The 18,340-nt window shown below is 33.6% G+C and overlaps 1 protein-coding gene and 1 long non-coding RNA gene across 8 annotated transcripts in view; one reads left to right on the forward strand and one right to left on the reverse strand.

The window, feature by feature from the left end:
- LOC119068226 (disks large homolog 1-like) overlaps positions 1 to 18,340 on the forward strand; it is a 141,102-nt gene that overhangs the window by 57,979 nt on the left and 64,783 nt on the right. The window lies entirely within an intron of this gene.
- LOC119068271 lies at positions 1,085 to 4,053 on the reverse strand. The gene is made up of 3 exons (XR_005086121.1): positions 4,020 to 4,053; positions 1,977 to 1,982; positions 1,085 to 1,095 (listed from the first exon to the last, which is right to left on the reverse strand). It is a non-coding gene; the product is annotated as an uncharacterized LOC119068271 (long non-coding RNA).

The following is an 18,340-nucleotide window of genomic DNA, read 5'->3' on the forward strand; positions in this document are numbered from 1 at the left end:
ACTTGTTTTACACAATCAGTACCGAACTGAACGTTGTGTCAGGTGAATTGAATGTTTTTGAAACCTTACCGAAAATTTAAACGCGAAAATCGCACGTAACAAGCGATAAAAATTTGAACAGGCAAGTTTTCGTGTGCAGATCCGAGGCGAAGCCGAGGTTAATTAACACACGAAAACGTGACTTTTCATTTTTATCCCGAACTATGTAATGGATTTTACATGCTGAAGGAGTCGAAGTGCTTGCAACATAAAAAGTACGGTTTTCGACGCTTGTAGCATGTAAAATGCATTACACCGCCGTAGGTGATGTGTTCAATTTTATGTGCATGTGTTATTTGAAGGAATGTAGCAGTAATGCTACTAATTCCTTAATGATTTAGTGAAACGCTTAGTAAGTTTTTCTCTCTCGAGAGCAATAATATTTTCGTATTCGTGTGTGGTATGACGCGACGCTAGTTACATTACCAGATATTTTTATAAGCTCAAGACTATAAATTGTCTTCGGTTCTTAAAAATCCTAAATTCGTTTTATCTGTGATAAGATGATCTATTTCTATCCAATAATGCTCAGCGCGCGAAATGCCTTTAGTCCCTGCAATGCACTGGTGTTGAGAACGGCGTCAGTAATATGTAAAACAAATGGTAGTTTATACTGCCCGCATATGCTAAGAATTACACAGTGCATGATTAATGACTAATCTACCGGGTAAACAAGTCACGATATAATCTTTTTGTTTAAATTATGGCTTAGTATTCGATAGGAAATCGTTAGGAAGTGCAATTGTGCGAGTAATGTCCTGTTTTTCATATATGCTCAGTTCTACCTGAGCACGGAAGCGGAAAATTTCTTTCATGAATAAAATATGTACTGCAGCGATTGAAGAAGTCAAAATAATGCCATTTTATTGACCATGGCTTCCATCTAAATTAGATTGTGCAATTCCTCTTGAAAACACTCACTTTGGATTTAAATAAACATAAAAGAAAATAATTTCTTTTGATGCGATAATATCTTTTTGTGCCGAATGATAAAAGAGCTGCAGAAAAATGGAAAATTTCTTATTCTTTTGTTGTTTAGTTTTTTTTTTTCATCTTCTCCAGTACACTCCTCTCAATGCTTATGCTATAACAGTGAGCTTACAAAGATTTTTTTTTTATTTCGAATTCAGACAATAAATATCTCGTTCTTTTGCAGATTTAATTTAATATAAATTTGTAGTACGGCTACAATTATGAATTGGATCTTCGTCTTTATTTTGTCTTCTATTTCTTTTAAATACTGTTTAAGACGAGAAGAGACAATATCGCGAAAAAAATCTGTATTGTTAGACACAGCGCTTTGTTGTCAAATGAAAAGATCTTATTCACACATTTTCTCGTCTCAAGCGAGTACATTTTGAAAAATGGAAAATTCGTAAACTACTCATTGTCCTGCAGTGGATGAATTTCGTCACAACACTACTGGTCAACAAGGTCATATTAACAGTACATTACGTCCGAGGTTCCAAATTTTAATTTTGACGAGTGTGGAAGTTATGGCTCGACCCGAAGAGGGGGTGTGTATTCCCATTCGTCAAAATAAAATCTGGAACCTTGGACGTACAGTGCTTTACGTGAATAGGCAATGTAAATGCATATTTCATATGAGCGAAAGGGAAAAAATGTAAACACAAATTTTTACTCGTCGCACTCTACGTAAATAAATCGTTACCTTCAATAACGTTATAATTGATGTGAGGTAGTTTTTCCTTTTGACAAGTGTAGCAATGCAACTAAACATGTCAAAACATTATTATCCAAAGCATTGCAAGGTATACCTTTATTTGCAAAGCGCCCTAGAAACGAGGCTAAACGGTGATGTCCGTGAAAGAAAGCGAGTGTCCATGGGATGTAACGAGTAAAAAAACTTAGAAATTTCTCTTGGAGCACTGGCCTTATAGAGGGCTTCAAACTTTTTACTCACTACCACTCAATACAACAAACTATGTCGTAAGTGGTACCAAGAAAATAATTAGAAGTTTTATTTGAATATTTTACTTTGTAGAACTTACAGCTGCTTTTTTGTGTCATGGCACGGTCATAATTCAAACCGGTCATACCTGTCATAACGTGAACATAAAAATCGTGTTTTACAAGAAAACCCGTATTCCTGATCGATAGTTTCGAATTCCGATTGATTAATTGGCACAGCTCATTAATTTTAACAGACGGCTATCATTTGTTATAACAACGATAAAATCTACACTAATATACCCTAACATAGCAAAAAACATGTTCAAAAAATGAAATAAAAGATTTGGCATTATAGTCTTTGGAAAATGCGTCGATCAAATGAAGTAATAGACTCAATAGTAAAACTGCTTTAAAGGTTTCTGTCTATGTTTTCGTTTGTCCTATCCGGCATACGCTCAGTGACCTATAAAGTATCAAAATTGTACTTGACCATCTAATCGAAACTTCTATTTTGGACTGCATCCAATTGACCTGATCTTCATAGGTCCAGAATCAGCACAATGACAAGAATTTTCGTTCCCTAATTCGTATTCATCGGAAAATTACTCAACCGTCTATTCCATATTACAGCAATGTGGAATGGAACATGTCAGTTGAATAATATTCCTTGAAGTTTCTGTTCAGAAAAGAAACGACAAAAGAAAATCGAAATAAAAAAACTTTTACTTGCAGCTTCTGAATATATCCAAAATGACAGAAAATATGCAATAAATTTTACACTTAAAGTTATTGCGTTTGATTTATTGCAAAGTTAAATATTTATATAAAATAATAACCAACGAAACATGGAATGCCATAGGAAAAAAGATGTTTAAAAAGGTACACCCAATCTCCGCTAATGTTAAGATAAATTGTCGAGCGGTACCCATTAATATAACCGGGGCGAATATATAATGAAGTAATATGCAAGTGTTTGTTATTACGTTCAAGTTGAAAATAAATTGTGTTTTACGAGTAAAATACTTTGTATCGCGAAATCGAACGTTTTAAAGCGCAAAGAGTTCATTCCGAGTTGTCCCTTTAACTATTTATGTCATACGCGACGTAATATTACACAAAATAAACGTTATCTATACGTTCACGAAAGCGGAAAACTTCATAATTTAACTACCACTATATTATACAACATAGTATAGACTGCGCTGTATGTAATGTAACAGACGTTAGCATAACATGTCTTTAAAGTTTAGCGAATTAATTTATGTTTCTTATAGCGAGCTTCGTTCATATTATAATAAATGGTTTGGGGTGTAACATTCTTGAAACTTACAAAATATATGCTAACCCTTTGGCTTTGTTGAATGTCTGTCTAGTCTTTAAGGGTTCCAAATGACTTAGTTAGTGCGACAACTTTTGTGAGTTACACACCGTATACGTTTATTAAAACTGGCTTCAACGTCAGTTATAGTTACCACTTTGTACACTTTGCATCTAGTGTCCAACAGAATTAGTATTCAAATTTATCATTTTGCAATGACTTCCGTTTGAAAGTGATTCAGAATAATGTTTTGCACCATACGGACATTGTGGTATATAGAGAGCATAGATTTATACCGTCAAGATTTCGACTGGTGGTGTACATTTATGAATATTTCTGTCAACGATATGTCGTTGAAATTGTCAGTAAGTTCGTTTCGTTTTTTTTTTGTTCTAAAGATTAGCACAATTTGCACAGAGACAATTCTATGAAAACTTTTATGAGCAAATGAAATGTTCGTTTGGTTATTAGAGAGAAAATTTTCGCTTTTTGTTCGGATAGTAATGTTTCCCATTAATTTCAAATTTAAACAAGATTTTATCATAAAAGTGTGAAGAATTTTCATTCAAAATGAGGACAATTTGTTACAGTCGTGTAACAGTTTGCTCAATAAGAAAGAAAAGATTTTTTTTGCGACATTCGGACAGATTTATCTACCATTTGTTTGCACGTAATTATCACAAAATGGGATGAGTCGAAGCTTACTTTTTTATAATAGATTAACTAATCAAATATTTAGTGTGGTAACGCACTACAAGCATGAGTTATTGTAGTGACAGCTGCCAAATAGAGTACTATTTTTGTGCATTGTTTCGATGCTTCGTTTTTTTGTTTAATATCAACCCAAAACTATGCATTCCTCAATGGTTTTGGTCTTGATGAAATGTGTCTACTTAAAAATGAGAAGGTTACCCGACCGGATTCACTTTTATCGTGTTTCAAATTCGGGTATGATTCGGTTTGGGTCTGTTTTCAGGATACTTTGGACTTCAGGGATGTGGGATTTAAAAAGATTAAAGTCCATGACCTTGACCCGCTATTGAGTCCGTCTATGAATTAGAAGAGCTGATTCAACGTGTAATTTTTTTTTTAAATGTCAGTCTTTCCGTATATGACTGAAAACTAGGTCAAAATTCGATTGAAATCACTAATCTATGTACTTCTTATTTTTTACCATTCTGTCCGAGATATGTGTCACCCCTAGCTTTGATTCCACACTCAAACGAAGATGACCCTTAACAAGGTAAAATCTAGGCACGAAAGAAAACTAGCGTCTGATTACAAATTACTTATTGTGTGAATTGACTGAATCGCTTATCAAATCTCATTCTACGAGACATGTTCTCAGAATAACACTATAAAGAATCAAAGGTACTTTCTATGTCAATTTGCTCAGTCGTATCAAAGTGCGTCCATTCGACCTTTGCGACATTTCGTCCATAATTTTTTTAATGACTGGACCGTCTGTGCAACATATTATTACTATTCCATACCTTAACCATCAATGTAAATAAAAATTTCATTCAAGAACAGACTCACAATCTCTTCTGTAATTATGATCGTTACACTGCACAGCCAGTCGAGATTTTTCTTTTCAATAAGATGTAACTAACTTATTGCAAACAACGCCAATAACAATTTATTACGGTTTATTCGAATAACCTCAGACTCCGCAGATGTAGCAATAGGCATATAGACGTATACCTTCCACCTAGCAAAACACACAACCAGTAAAAAAATGTGTAATAGAAAAAGCAGGAGAGAAAAAAGCAAACAAGAATATGCCAACAATATTGCGTTATTGCTAGTATCACAATAAATTTGCAACATTATTTCACAAATGATATCATACAAAAGAGCTTTCTGGAAATAATTGTAGACCTTTTGTGTTAGTGAAAATAATAAAATACCTTTTCGGAATATAATTTGTAGAGCTTGGGAAAGAAAAAAGAAAATCCGGAGTGAGGCAAGTTGTTGGAAGGGATTTGAATGAGAGTAATAGGATGATTCGTTCTTGTTACAAGGCATAAATAACTGTTGAACTGTGTGGTAATGCTTAGGGGTGATTCAAATGTATAAATTGAATGGTAAGCGCACATGGTTGTGAATATAAAATAGTTGAGCGCTTGACACTAAACCTTTGACTGGTTTCCGGTTTTAGATATCCACCGTAGAGAAACGTTTTAGAAAATTCACCGATAACCGACGGGAGGATTTCTAATTTATTTGCTGTTCAGTTCATTATAGTCTTCTATAACTCTCGTTCTAACTTTGTGATTGTAATGCGGAGAATATTTATTTCCACTTATTACGAGCCGTTTAAGACCATAACTCAGTCGTTTTGATCATGAAGGTAATAATAATATGAAGTTGCAAATTATAAGTCAAACCGCTATACAAGAATTTCTGTGTTGTTACTTGTAATTTACAAATCATAAGTTATACGTCGATTGCGCAATCTCTCTAATATCAAGGAGAGGTTAACACTTTGCTTCCTATTGCAAGCATTAGTAACTAAGTGAAAGTCGTAAAAGAAGCTGCGCGATTATTCCGTATAGTTTTGTCTGAGGTACAGTTAATCCCAATTTTTACGCTGCTTTTCAACTGGTCCCATCGGTTGTATGATTGTTTTATTGTATTATATGAGTTTTTATAAGAGTTTAAAAGTTTAAAGTTTAAAAACACGCGCGGGGTTTGTGGTAAGACTGTATAAACACGAATAAGACAGTAAGGATATATGAGCGGACCAGCTGAAAAATACCTGAAATAAATTGATTCACAAATTTCATTTGGACTCACTGTATGAATTAAAAGAACAACGACTTTCTATCGTATGCCTTATCAGATTGTATGACTGTCATTTTAAAGGTTACCGATATCTGTGACATCGTCCTTTAATTGGATAAAAAGTTCAACTTTAACTTCTCTTTAAAAAGGATAACAATCGAATGATTGACGAGGCTAACATCGCATCGACGAATTAATTTTAGTAGATGTGGTATCTCACATAAGGATTCTATATGATAAAAACTGTATAGCTTTTATGTCACAGAGTTTCGCTGGCATCGAATCAAAGCTCCTAGCAACTGATATACAAACATAAAATTAGATTGAAGTCGCATCCATCACCATACACTCTTCCTTTTTTTAAAGCCAAAGTGTAATTCATTTCTTCATTCCGGAATCACTTCGATTAAATTAAAATCACAAGTACAACGTCCTCGCCTAATCTAATTAGACAACACAGTTCGGATGCTCTTGACAACGAAATGACAATGTTCTGTACGAATGTCTTTGTTATTACAAATTACTTTTATTGTGTATGAAGGACAAAGTTAAATTAATGAATTAGTTATGTTTGATATATAAAACGAATAATAACAGCGAGAAAATTATGTTTATAAATTTATAAGTTTGCGTTGCCGTTTATTTTCCATTACAATTTCCTCCAGAATTTTCTTATCTGTGCCTGTGTATCCAATTTAATTAAAGGATACTTTCGTTCAATTTTAAATGAAAATAATGGAAAGACAGACAGAGAGAGAGAGGGTATGACCTACTTTGGAAGTAAATAAATTTAATTTAAATTGTCTTTTTTTGTAAAAACGAAACTTGTTGAAATATTGCCAAATTAGTCATTATGCAAATTGAATTGAATGAGTCAGTTGTCAAAATGTTGTTTCAAACACCTGAAAGTGGAGATAGATATAGATTATTGTTGAATATTTTATTTAAATCTTCAATACATGTTAAAATTAATCCTAAATTTGTACCTGTACATGACACAAATTCCACCCATGGAGTGGCTTCTATTCTTAACAAAAATTACCCGACTCTATTTATCCAGAACCATGGAAACTGGCCTGATTCAGGAGAATCAGGGGAAAACATTAACTATTGTTTTTTATTCTCATTCGAAAGAAGATAATAAATCTCGTCCAATGCTTGGGTTGACGGCAATGTACCGACCACAGAAGCAGAATTTCCACGTTGAATGTCTATGGATAGTCTCTGCCGAAGGAAAAGCGTAGCTCTCTTTTCGTTAGTGACATTCGAGATTCTCTTGCCTAATTCGGAAACAAATTGTTTTGCATGAGGACCCCATGGACCAAGCGTTTCAAAACCTAAAGGAACAATTAAAGAATTATATTAAAAATTGGCCAATTCAAGAATTATATAGTGTGATCTTTTTATCCTCTGCCGTTTCTGCCACCCAACCAACATGTTATTGTTGAATGTTGCATGTCCAATATAAAGTTGCATAAGTTTGCCTCAGCAGAGTGTGAGATTATCTGGTAAAACAGCTGAAGCAAACTTAGACACAAATTTAGGTGACGTTGACTGTAATGATCTGCATGTTGTAAATTTAAATTTGTCAGTCGGAGATAAGCGGAGGCTAGGAGAGCTTTCAGATGCATTGGAGCTTCACTCAGGTTTACTGGCATTCGATAGACAGCTTACGCCGCGTTGAAACATTCACATGTGAATTACGAAACGTAGAATACACATCAGTATAAAATGGAAATGTTAGTGTAAGATCTATGAAGTTTGTACATACATTTATGAATCTAGGATGATCTCTGAAGATTTAATGAAATTCATATTCTCAAACAGTTGAAAATATAATACGTCTGCCACGTATTATATTCGCGCCCTTAACTTCCCTAACACATCTATAACGTAGGGCACGTAATAGTTATTTGTGTATCTGTTTTGGACGATTGTCTTTAGGCAATTTCGCGAGTTGTACATGCGAAAGTGCCTAAAATCAGTCGTCCAAAACAGATACTCAAAAAGTTTTCATGTAATGGGTCGAAAACCAGCGAAAAATCAAAACTCCCTCATTCGGCCCGACACATGAAAAATATATGTATGTATACGTAACGTACCCTTGTTATAAAAGGTGTTTGTGTAAGGTCTATTGATTTTACAGGGAAAGAATTGACAATAAACAATAAGCTGTAAAGGGACTTAAATGCTCCAGAGGGCTAAAATAGGAGACCAAAATTTTTCGATTGTTTTTTTACATTCTACGGTTCGTATCAATGCATTCTTTCAAAATGTTGAACATCCCATTAAATGCAAAAAAAAAAAAAAAATTGAGGAACTAATAGTTCGTACACATTAAAGGCTTAAACAAAAAGGATTGTGTTAATGCTTAAATAATTGAAAGTACCTAGGCAGTGGAGAAATGATCGAAGTGAAACGTTCATTTTATACACAAAACCAGATTAGAAAAGATTAGAAAAGGGTATTCCAGAAATAGTAAATTATGGTCGTTCGTTTTTGGATTGTCTATATTGTGTGTTCCATTTAATTACCGAAGGTTTAGAATCAAACAAACGTTTAAGCTCCATTAGAGGCGCGTATTCACATTTACATATAGGCAAAATTACGTATATCGTCAAACACAATACAATGTATCCGGAATGCATGATATGTTTGATTTTACTCTCGCATTTCTCTATGGGATACAAGATTTATGAAAACAAAACCAATTACACGCAGATATACGTTCAGTCTTAATCTAACCAGTTAAACATTTTCGCAATTGGCAACAAAATGCTGTGGTTGAGGCATTTATTGTGCTATAATTAAACCGAGCAATATAAAGATAATGAAATAACTAAAATTTAATTACATCGGATTAGCCAATACTATTTCATGGATACGAGCCCCCCGACCCCATTCCTTCTATACCCGTTTTATGCTATACAACAATACTCATTCGAAATAATAATAATAATAAACTTGTTACAATTTCCACCGTTTTAGGGGGTGGTTAGGTGTGCATTCATTTTCATAGAGGAGAAACAATAAATGAAATCATATGTGTAGTCGATTAATTCATTTGGGGGCGTAATCTATACTTTATGTTGTGAATGGTGTAACTCCACTAAAATGTTTGCTATTTTGCGATATTACGGTTATCAATGATGATTATATTGTATGGCGGGTGTATATACAACAACCACCGTTTGTTACGCACTGAATACATATTTACATTGGTATCTACTTATATCGAGTTCCATTTTATAAAGTTTGATATGAAGAGAAATCATAATAATGTAATGTGCGTAACTCAATAACCTGCTGACGATGAGCACATAAACTTCGGGTGATATTGCGTTAGAGACAAACAAGTGAACCATGTGTAACATTTATGCAAATTATATTCCTAAAACTATACGTGTGATATATATCCTTATCCCATGTATTTATCACGGTTTCTGGCGAGGGGTATGACAAATTTGTAATTAGAGACCGACTAATTCAACTGATCTCTTTGCCATGAAGGAGTTAAGACAATATTTTTCAAGCGATGTTTTAAGGGCTAGCAACACCAATTATAGCAGTGACAAAATCTTAAAGGAACCAAAACCGAGTGTACTTTGCTGAGCTTTTTGATTTAGTTTTCGTAAGTTGTTCGTCACATAAAAAAATTAGAAAACCCATGAGAACTTAAAGATACCATGCACTTCACTGACTTTTCATTTATTTTTTTTGGCCTTACTGACCTGTAACCTTCAACAGACGGCACCCATCAGTATTGACTTTGTTTCTGAATCTTTTACTTCATCAGTTTAACTCAATTCTAATAAAATTATTGTAAATATTCGCCAGTGAATACCCCTCTCATTGTCAGACCGACACTAAACTCACAAACTTAGCTTATATTATACAGGCATTACACCCAACAGCAAGACCTAGTAAAACAATATTATTACTAATAATGCCTTCAATGTTGCTTCTGACATGTTAAAATCATAACATAAATAATGTGAGCTGCAAATACATTGCCTTCACAGATTATGATTATTTGCTTGGAAATATTAGTATACAGTATTAGGCTATCAACTTACTGGAAATAATTATGATGTGATGACTGAGTCAATTAGTTTTCCAGAAAAAAAATTTACTCTGCTTCCTTCTTAGTTAACTTAGTAATTTATTGTAACTCAATTATCTTGGGTCATTCTTTTTTCGACAGACATACCTGACGATTCTTTAGATACAAAGTTTTTTTTTACTTCTTCTCTGTATAGCCTATGCATAAGTAATGAGGCGTTTCATTTCTTTCATAAAAATGGTAGTCGAGTCTCGGGTGGATTTTATCCATCACATTTTATTTCGTTTCTACACCAGTGTTCATTAGGGGTGTCCAAAATTGTGTGAAAAAAATTAAACTGCCGAAAAACATGGGGCACCGGACGGAAAAAAACTGAGAAAAGGTGTCCCAAATGTCGTTAGGGATTCGTCAAAAGCAAAATTTGAAGAAGAAAGCTATATCGGAAATCCCTTAAAATCAAGTTTCTCATAAGATTTAATATGTCGAACTGATGATGCAGAGTGTTGTCGGGGCAAGTGTGTATCCCAATAAATCGTGTTTTTTTTCAGTCCACAGGTGTATCAAATTCATCTACATTCCGGAAAAGACTGTGAAAGACATGGTCATTGGTCATATAGGGTCATATAAACATATTTATGTTTTCGACGATTGAGATCTAAGCTAGTCTTTCGTCAGTATGTATTTTTTCATGAAAGCGTAGTCCGATATATTTCTAATGCCATAAGTTCCCGGATAAATATAACTTTGTACATAATGTGTGGTTGGACGATTGTTTAGGTTCAGCGAGAAAATAAATAACTTGTACGATATGTCACCTCTGTCCCTTCGGTGAGGTCCACCCTCACACACACCTATCTCTTACACGTAAATAACTACTCGTAAACATGATCGTTCCGTTAAAAAAATCACTTGTGATTTCACTTTGATGGTTGATTTCAAAACAAATTTCAATTTTACCTCTCACATTCTGCCTTTTTCCTTTTTTTTGTTGTGTAACTTTTAACCTTTAGCAAAAACGGATATGAAACAATAACTTCTCGTATTAATATAATCTCTTCCCTCCAGTCGATCTATCTTTCGTTTTATATGGAGATGTGCGTTTGTGTTTTGCTTTTTCCGGATACAATGTTTTCTTTGATGAAAAATTGAATCAATTTTAAGATTTGGTCTAAACAGATTTATTGTAATTTATTGGAGACAACAGAATTTAATAAAAAGCGGCATAGAATATTGAAAATTCTAATAAATTATGTATTATAATGTGAGTGCGTGTGCATGTTATCAAACGGCACACAGTTGGTGCTATGGAATATTTTATTTCGAATTCCTTTGAAATTCTCATATTACTGGATGGGTTAAAGGTAAGAAAAACAAATCTGAAGATGGGGGAAATAATTTAGGTAACAACTCTGTATACACACACTTTATAACAGCATCGTTTTTCGTTCCCTTTTTTGCACTCTATGATCAAACAGTCAATTTATTTAGAAAAATTTCCTTATTCCGATTTGGGGTGAAGAAAACGGATATCCGTCAACCCGGTGAATTTATCGAATAGTTTTACCATGTGTGCTGTTCATGGCATCTCGCAGACGTGTTCTAGATTTCAAGTAAATTGATCTTGAAGATGGATTTGTTTTAGCACAATATACAGTGGTTTTTTGAAGACAATTATGAATTCCTATGAATCCGTTGATAGAGGTTGCGGAATGATTTGTTTACATTTTGACATACCAACAGTGGCTAAGTCCCCCACATGTTGGATTTTTTTAAAAATACGGTCATGAGATCATAAGGATCAAACTTAAGGACGACGATGGAATTGGTAGAGGGACAAATTCTAAAATCTACCGCCTAAAAATCGCCTACGGCTCGAGCTGGAAACATCTCATTCGTTAAATAGTTTGTTGTGTTACAAGTATTGTAATGTTGATTTTTTCAGCACTAGACCCGAGTTTAGACCCCATTAGGTCGTGTGCTGAAAAATTTCATTACAATACGTGTAACACATCATGCTTTGTGCCAACCGAGAATTGAAATAGACAAATGTCCAAAAAATCATAATTTTCATTGTAAACAATCACTCTTCAAATTTGATCGATCACATTGCCTTGCATTTTCTCAAACGAATGCTGTAACAACTCATACAAATTCCATATCAACACTGCGTTGAGTGTTGTAATATCACATCAAACGGGTGCTGAAATAAGTCACTTTACAACACTAAAATTAGTGCTGAAAAGAGTCGTATTTCAATTCTCGGTGGCACAAAAAGCATTACAATACTTGTAACACAACATACTATTTAGTATGCGTTAGGAAAATAACTATAATCGCAAGGGAATTACACTTGTCGCTTTATGATAGTTGCGAGTGATCGCACGTACTTCGTCAGATGTCATGCTCACTTCCATAGTAATAAAAATTTAGGTTTAGAGCTATTGGTATTGGATTATATAACGCTCAGCGTTGAGAGTTTTTGTTGTTGTAAATATTCGTGTTGAGAAAAATCATGTTTTGATTGTGTTTCATTTCCTCAAACATCAAATATCCGCGTTCGGTAATGAATGTAGATATTGTAAAGCAAAATATTTTGGCTTGCAGTATTGACATTTTTATTACAAATAATCAGATAAATAGGTGCAAATAATCATAAACAGACAAAAAACAATGTGTCGATGCCAGCGATGCGTGAATCTGACGCCATGGTGCACACATCACTTATTCCAAATATTTTTCATTGAAAATACTTCAACAAAACGGCAGAGTGAAATTACACTGTCTGGCTTTTCCTTTATTTTATTTTTATATTTTTTGTTGATCAAATAATACAAATCCAAAATTCCATAGTAGTTTATGAACAAGCTTCCACAGATGATTGATGATGTTGTATATCCATTTCTCTACATTCCGTTCTACAACAAACTCACATTTTGTGTAGCGTAAATATGAAATTTTCAAGCATTTTTTTGATTTCTCATCTTCATAGCTCACAAACTTTATATCCGTTAAATTTTTTCTTCTTCTATTTGGTTGTGCTGGTTTTCCATACATGAAACTATGCTCATGCTTAAGGATTACTTGAACGTATTGTACATTACAATAGACGCATTACCATGCTATTTTCCTTAGTAATAAAAAAAAATATTCAGGATGTACACTCACACAGCTCGAACATATTTAATAAATTTTGTTAAACAACATATTTATATGCCAATATATTATGGTCGAAAAAAATAACAAATTTATCGGGAATGAAACCCAACGAAAATCTAGAGCCCAACATACCTACTGACTAGCAATTTTTATAATTTATTTGATGGATTCATAAATATTGACTCAATCTGATTAAAAATGATTTATACTTTTCTACCAATTTTATTTTTCGGCTTTTTTCGCTGTGTTTTTCTTTTGTGTCGTTATCCTTTTCCACAATTTATTAGTAGAGAAATTCTGAACTGAAATGTTTTTCGCATTTTCTTTTTTAATTTTAATACGCTTTTCGGAAGAGATAGGTCGAACTGCTTTTTATTATTATATTTACGTACCAAGGTAGAATACACAAACAAGACAAAAAATATAAACAAACCAAATGGCTATATACCGAACCGTGCGATTCTGTCGAATTAAAATAGATGTATCCTTCGGAGACTCTTCAACTCTTTGATGAGGAAATGGTTCAAATTTTGTAAACATTTACACCTATTTTACCAAGAACTAAACTGCAGTCATCAGTTATACACGGGGACTGGTACATTTTCTACAGAATCGAACAAATTACACTGGACATCATACAGCTCTCGTTACGAGGACAAAATCTTTTACTTCGTTTATCATCTTAACATACATTTTACTGAATAATACAACACTACTCAGAGGTCATTACTTATTATCGTTAATACCATATGTCTAGCCGTTTCTTTAAACTTTAAGTGACAATACTTCGTACGCGTCTTTGGGTTCTTTCTCGAGTAAAAGCGTTTTTTTTCACGATAAAATCCAGTATCTCTCTCACTTTCTCTGTATGATATTTTACCCTTCAATTAAACGAAATTTTATTGAAATGAGTCCGTCTATCTGTTTACACACTGTCTGTATATTTTTACGTGTATATGGTGCTACATTATATATATACTGCGACAGGTACACAATTTAACAATATTAATTATGACGGAATAATGTCACGCGGAATAATGGGTCAGATTAACGTGAAAATTTGAATTTGAGTTTAACAAGGTTATTAATTACATTAAAAAAAAGTCTTCCCTTTGTTGGATGTTGTCTTTTTTGTTATTATTTTCGTCGGATAAAAGTGTAAAGAGAATCATCATAAGAAACGTGGAAATAATTTTCATTTTGCCATTTCTTTTGTTCAACTTGTTTTGTTCAACAAAATAATCTTTTCCCTGAATAGCACAGTCAACGCTAATCACCATAATACTTTATATTCCTAGGCATGGTGAAACGAAACTCTTCCCCTTCGCAAGTTGTTATTGAATGCGAAATGCGTCTTTAACGTTTTCCTTTCTCTATCATTTTCTTAATTCCGAATTTTGGTGTATGGCTAAGTTATGAACCCATTCAACGGATTAAAGTGGCTACCTTAAATTTAATTGACTACACTACTAATCGCAGTGATAATCGGGATGTAATTTTGATTCCAATGTTAATAATTTGAGAGATTCGTAAGACCATTGTAGGCATTAATGTTCTGATCAGTGTGGAAAGTTATTGTAATATTGCTTCGGTACACAAACTTTAACTCTTGGGTGTAGTTTATACAGCAGGCACGCCCTGAAAGTTTTCGTTTGGGAAAATTGACCGAGGCAAAAACGTTTGAAATTTCGTTTTGATATACCAGGGCCCAACTGTTGTGTTGGTCAGGTCTTTTGATTGACCGAAATTTGGTTGGGACTATCGGACTTCGAGTCCTTATGTCGCGGACCAGTCAATACTTTTAAACCAAAATATAGAGAAAATAACAATCTGATTTAGGTGCTTGTCTTGCCACTTATCATTTCAAATGCTTTTTAATTGCTCGATTTAATTCTTTCTTGTGCCAAACGTAGTTACGAGAATACTCCACATTATTTCGTCCTCCCACAACTTGTTTATTATTTCGTTACAGCCAGAATATTAATGAGGAATCCGATCCAGCATTTTTAACTATAAACTCGAACATTACATTAATTAAATGTTTCGTACACTCAAAGTTTGTTTCTTCGTTTGCAAGCTGTTTAGTGTTCTTCAGTCATTTTTAAGTGTATGTGTGAGAGTGAATAGACATCGTAAAATCAACTTTTCGAAACAATTCAGCAGCAACCGACACGACAATTATTTTTATTATAAAATTAAAAACTTTTCCAGAAAAAGTTTCGCACAAAATGTCAGACTAAGTCTCTCAATTTATTTAAGAAAATTCTTTAAAAGTACTTTATCTCCATTTTTCACATTTACATATTTAATTTGTTCGTTCTACGGTGCGGTGTAAGAATGTATGTTCTTTTTTTCGTTCCTAAATGTTACTCCTTTTCGCTGCCATTCTTTATCTGTCTCGGCGGGAAAAAAATGATTTACACCGAACAATTGGATTGGATATTGTTCAGCAGACTCGTACGATGGAACGAGTCACTTCACATGGACGTGCAAATTAGTTCAACATTTTTCGAAATGAAAACGAAAGGATCAAAATTCAAAATCTAACGATAGATTTACGATACTCGCAGGAGGTGAATGCACCATCAACGTCAAGGTTTAATTCACTTTCGGTTTAAGATTATATGTCGGCAACCACGACACGGCTTACTTTCTACGTTGTCTTTTGATAGTCCGGAGAGTGATATCTATTATAAGGTTTCCAGAGAAGGGCGGATAAACGTTAAAATTCCTTTAGAAATTCTTACTGTGGTTTGGGAAATTCTTCGAGGAAATGAAAAAGCAACAAAGAATATCCTGTGAAATTCCTAGGAGATCCACTGATACTCCTTCTGAGATCTTATGTTAATGTTAAAGAATCCTTAGTCCCTCACGATTATCCGCCTCTCGGTATCCAGTATCGCCCATAAAATATATATGTTAACTCTAGACTCGAACCTGAACTGAACTAAAATTTTAAGTTTAAGTCAATACTGAATCTGAAAATTCAGTCAAGTTAGGATCGAACCTAAAATTTGAGTTCAGGTTCTGTTCTAAATCAGGTTCGGGTTCCTGATTGAACCCGTTTCGAGCATTAGATTGATGAAAAAAGCAATCGCTCGAGTTGGAATTGTTATTTGCCTCCGATTTTTAGAACTACGTTTTTCGTGTCTGTAAAAAAATAGCAAAAAATCAACCGAAAAATTGAATTGACAGTTAGGGGACAGAATAGTTATTTCACTAAAGAGAGCAGAGACGAAATAAACATTTTCTCTGCTGAACTGTCAGTTGTGCACTCATATTAAAAACCATTTTGTTTAAAAAATCGATTCAAAAATACCTGAAATGAGTTTTTTCAAATGTGTTCTGCTTTACTTTACATTAAACTTATATAGGCATCATATCCTGCTAGTATAGTAAAACCCACTCGAATACATTCTTCTTAGAGAAACCATGAATTTCATAATATTGTTGCTTGCACTGTATTGAATCATTATATTATATATTATATCGTACAAATTCAATTACTTAGCTTGTTTGTGTACAAAGTAATTTCGTAATAACTTCGTCGTATCCCGTTTCCGTATATATGCCCGAATTGCGGATATTCGTCAATTTCAATCGAAGATAATGTTAGTGTAAATTTCCTGCTAATATGTATGTATGCGGTCAATCGCACAGGAATAACAAATAATTCATGCCAACAATAGCGCAATTAATTACGTAATTACATACATTCGTGATCTAAGTTAGATAATGACCCATTAGCATCCACTCTAGGATCCCAAACGAACAATTATTTATATACACAAGAATTTCTTTTTAAATAGAGAGAGAGAGAGAGAGAGAGAAACAACTTTCAAGTCATTAATTTGTACTAGGGTATTTGACCGAGAGTTGAGGGAATGGAGGTACTTTTAATTTCGAGGCGTTACTGCTGGAAACCTACTTACAAAAAGAAGCAAATACAATTTTTATATTGAAGATTCATCCTTTGGCATCGTAATTAATCAATAATTAAAAAAAACGAGAGTTGCATTATGGTGATCCTGGTTGTTGGTATTTCATATAAAATCGCTAAACCGATAATTGGTTGTATTAGAAATGTAGTAACACAACTTACGGTTCATAAAAGTATCCATAAGCAACTCACAGTCAGGTTTTCGCTACTGTAACTCTCGGTCAAACACCTTACCAGATAATTAAGAAAATTTTAGAATTCTAACCATTTTAAGGGCAGAAGAGTTCCACTTCACATGTTATAATTAACAGTATGTCTAGTTGGGTAAATTTCAGTATATCTACTATAATAGTGATGTATGCACATATAGGTTATTATAAGAGCCGAGCAAAACATGAAAATGTTACAGCATCAATCGAATAAATTTTCATCCGTTTCAAGGGATGATAGAAAGAGAGCGAGTCAGAAGTGGGGCCAAAAAATTTCGGAATTAAATTCAATTTGCCACAAAATAAACCATTAAAAAAGTTATGGCTCAATAATTGTAACTTTTCTAATCTCATTTAATTTATTCAACGTACGAGTACGTGTCTCATTCCGGCATTTTTCGGGTCAAAAAATAAATTTTAACCAACAGCTTGTTTTTTAATGGTTTTCCTTAATGAAATTAAAGGAATTTTTTGTTGTTTAGCTCGAAAATGGCCCCTTTTTATTCCAAAATATACCTCTCTCTAAACAACCCTTAAAACCAACATTATGTACAAATAGTACTTCATTGTATTCTATGACCATATGGCTGCTGGAGATAGGAATATTAATGTTATCTGTGAATATGCTCTTTCCAGCTAGTCAGTGTTATAAACTATATTGAGTCTCAGTGGCTATTCCGTATTTTATACATGTAGGTACATTCCTCGTACGACTACTTTTTCAAAAGAAATGTTTTTGTGTAATGTGTGCGGTTCACAGTGTATATAATGTGCTAACATATCTGAATGAAAAAGTTGTGTGTGTGCAATGGCATATAGCGTAATAAGGACCAAATCGTATTTAACAAAAATTGGATAAAACCCAAAACTAGTGTGTTAGGAGTTTGTTGACAGAGTAGTGTATTTTGTGTTTT

The sequence above is a fragment of the Bradysia coprophila genome (assembly GCF_014529535.1).
Source record: "Bradysia coprophila strain Holo2 chromosome X unlocalized genomic scaffold, BU_Bcop_v1 contig_173, whole genome shotgun sequence".
Lineage (NCBI taxonomy): Eukaryota > Metazoa > Arthropoda > Insecta > Diptera > Sciaridae > Bradysia > Bradysia coprophila.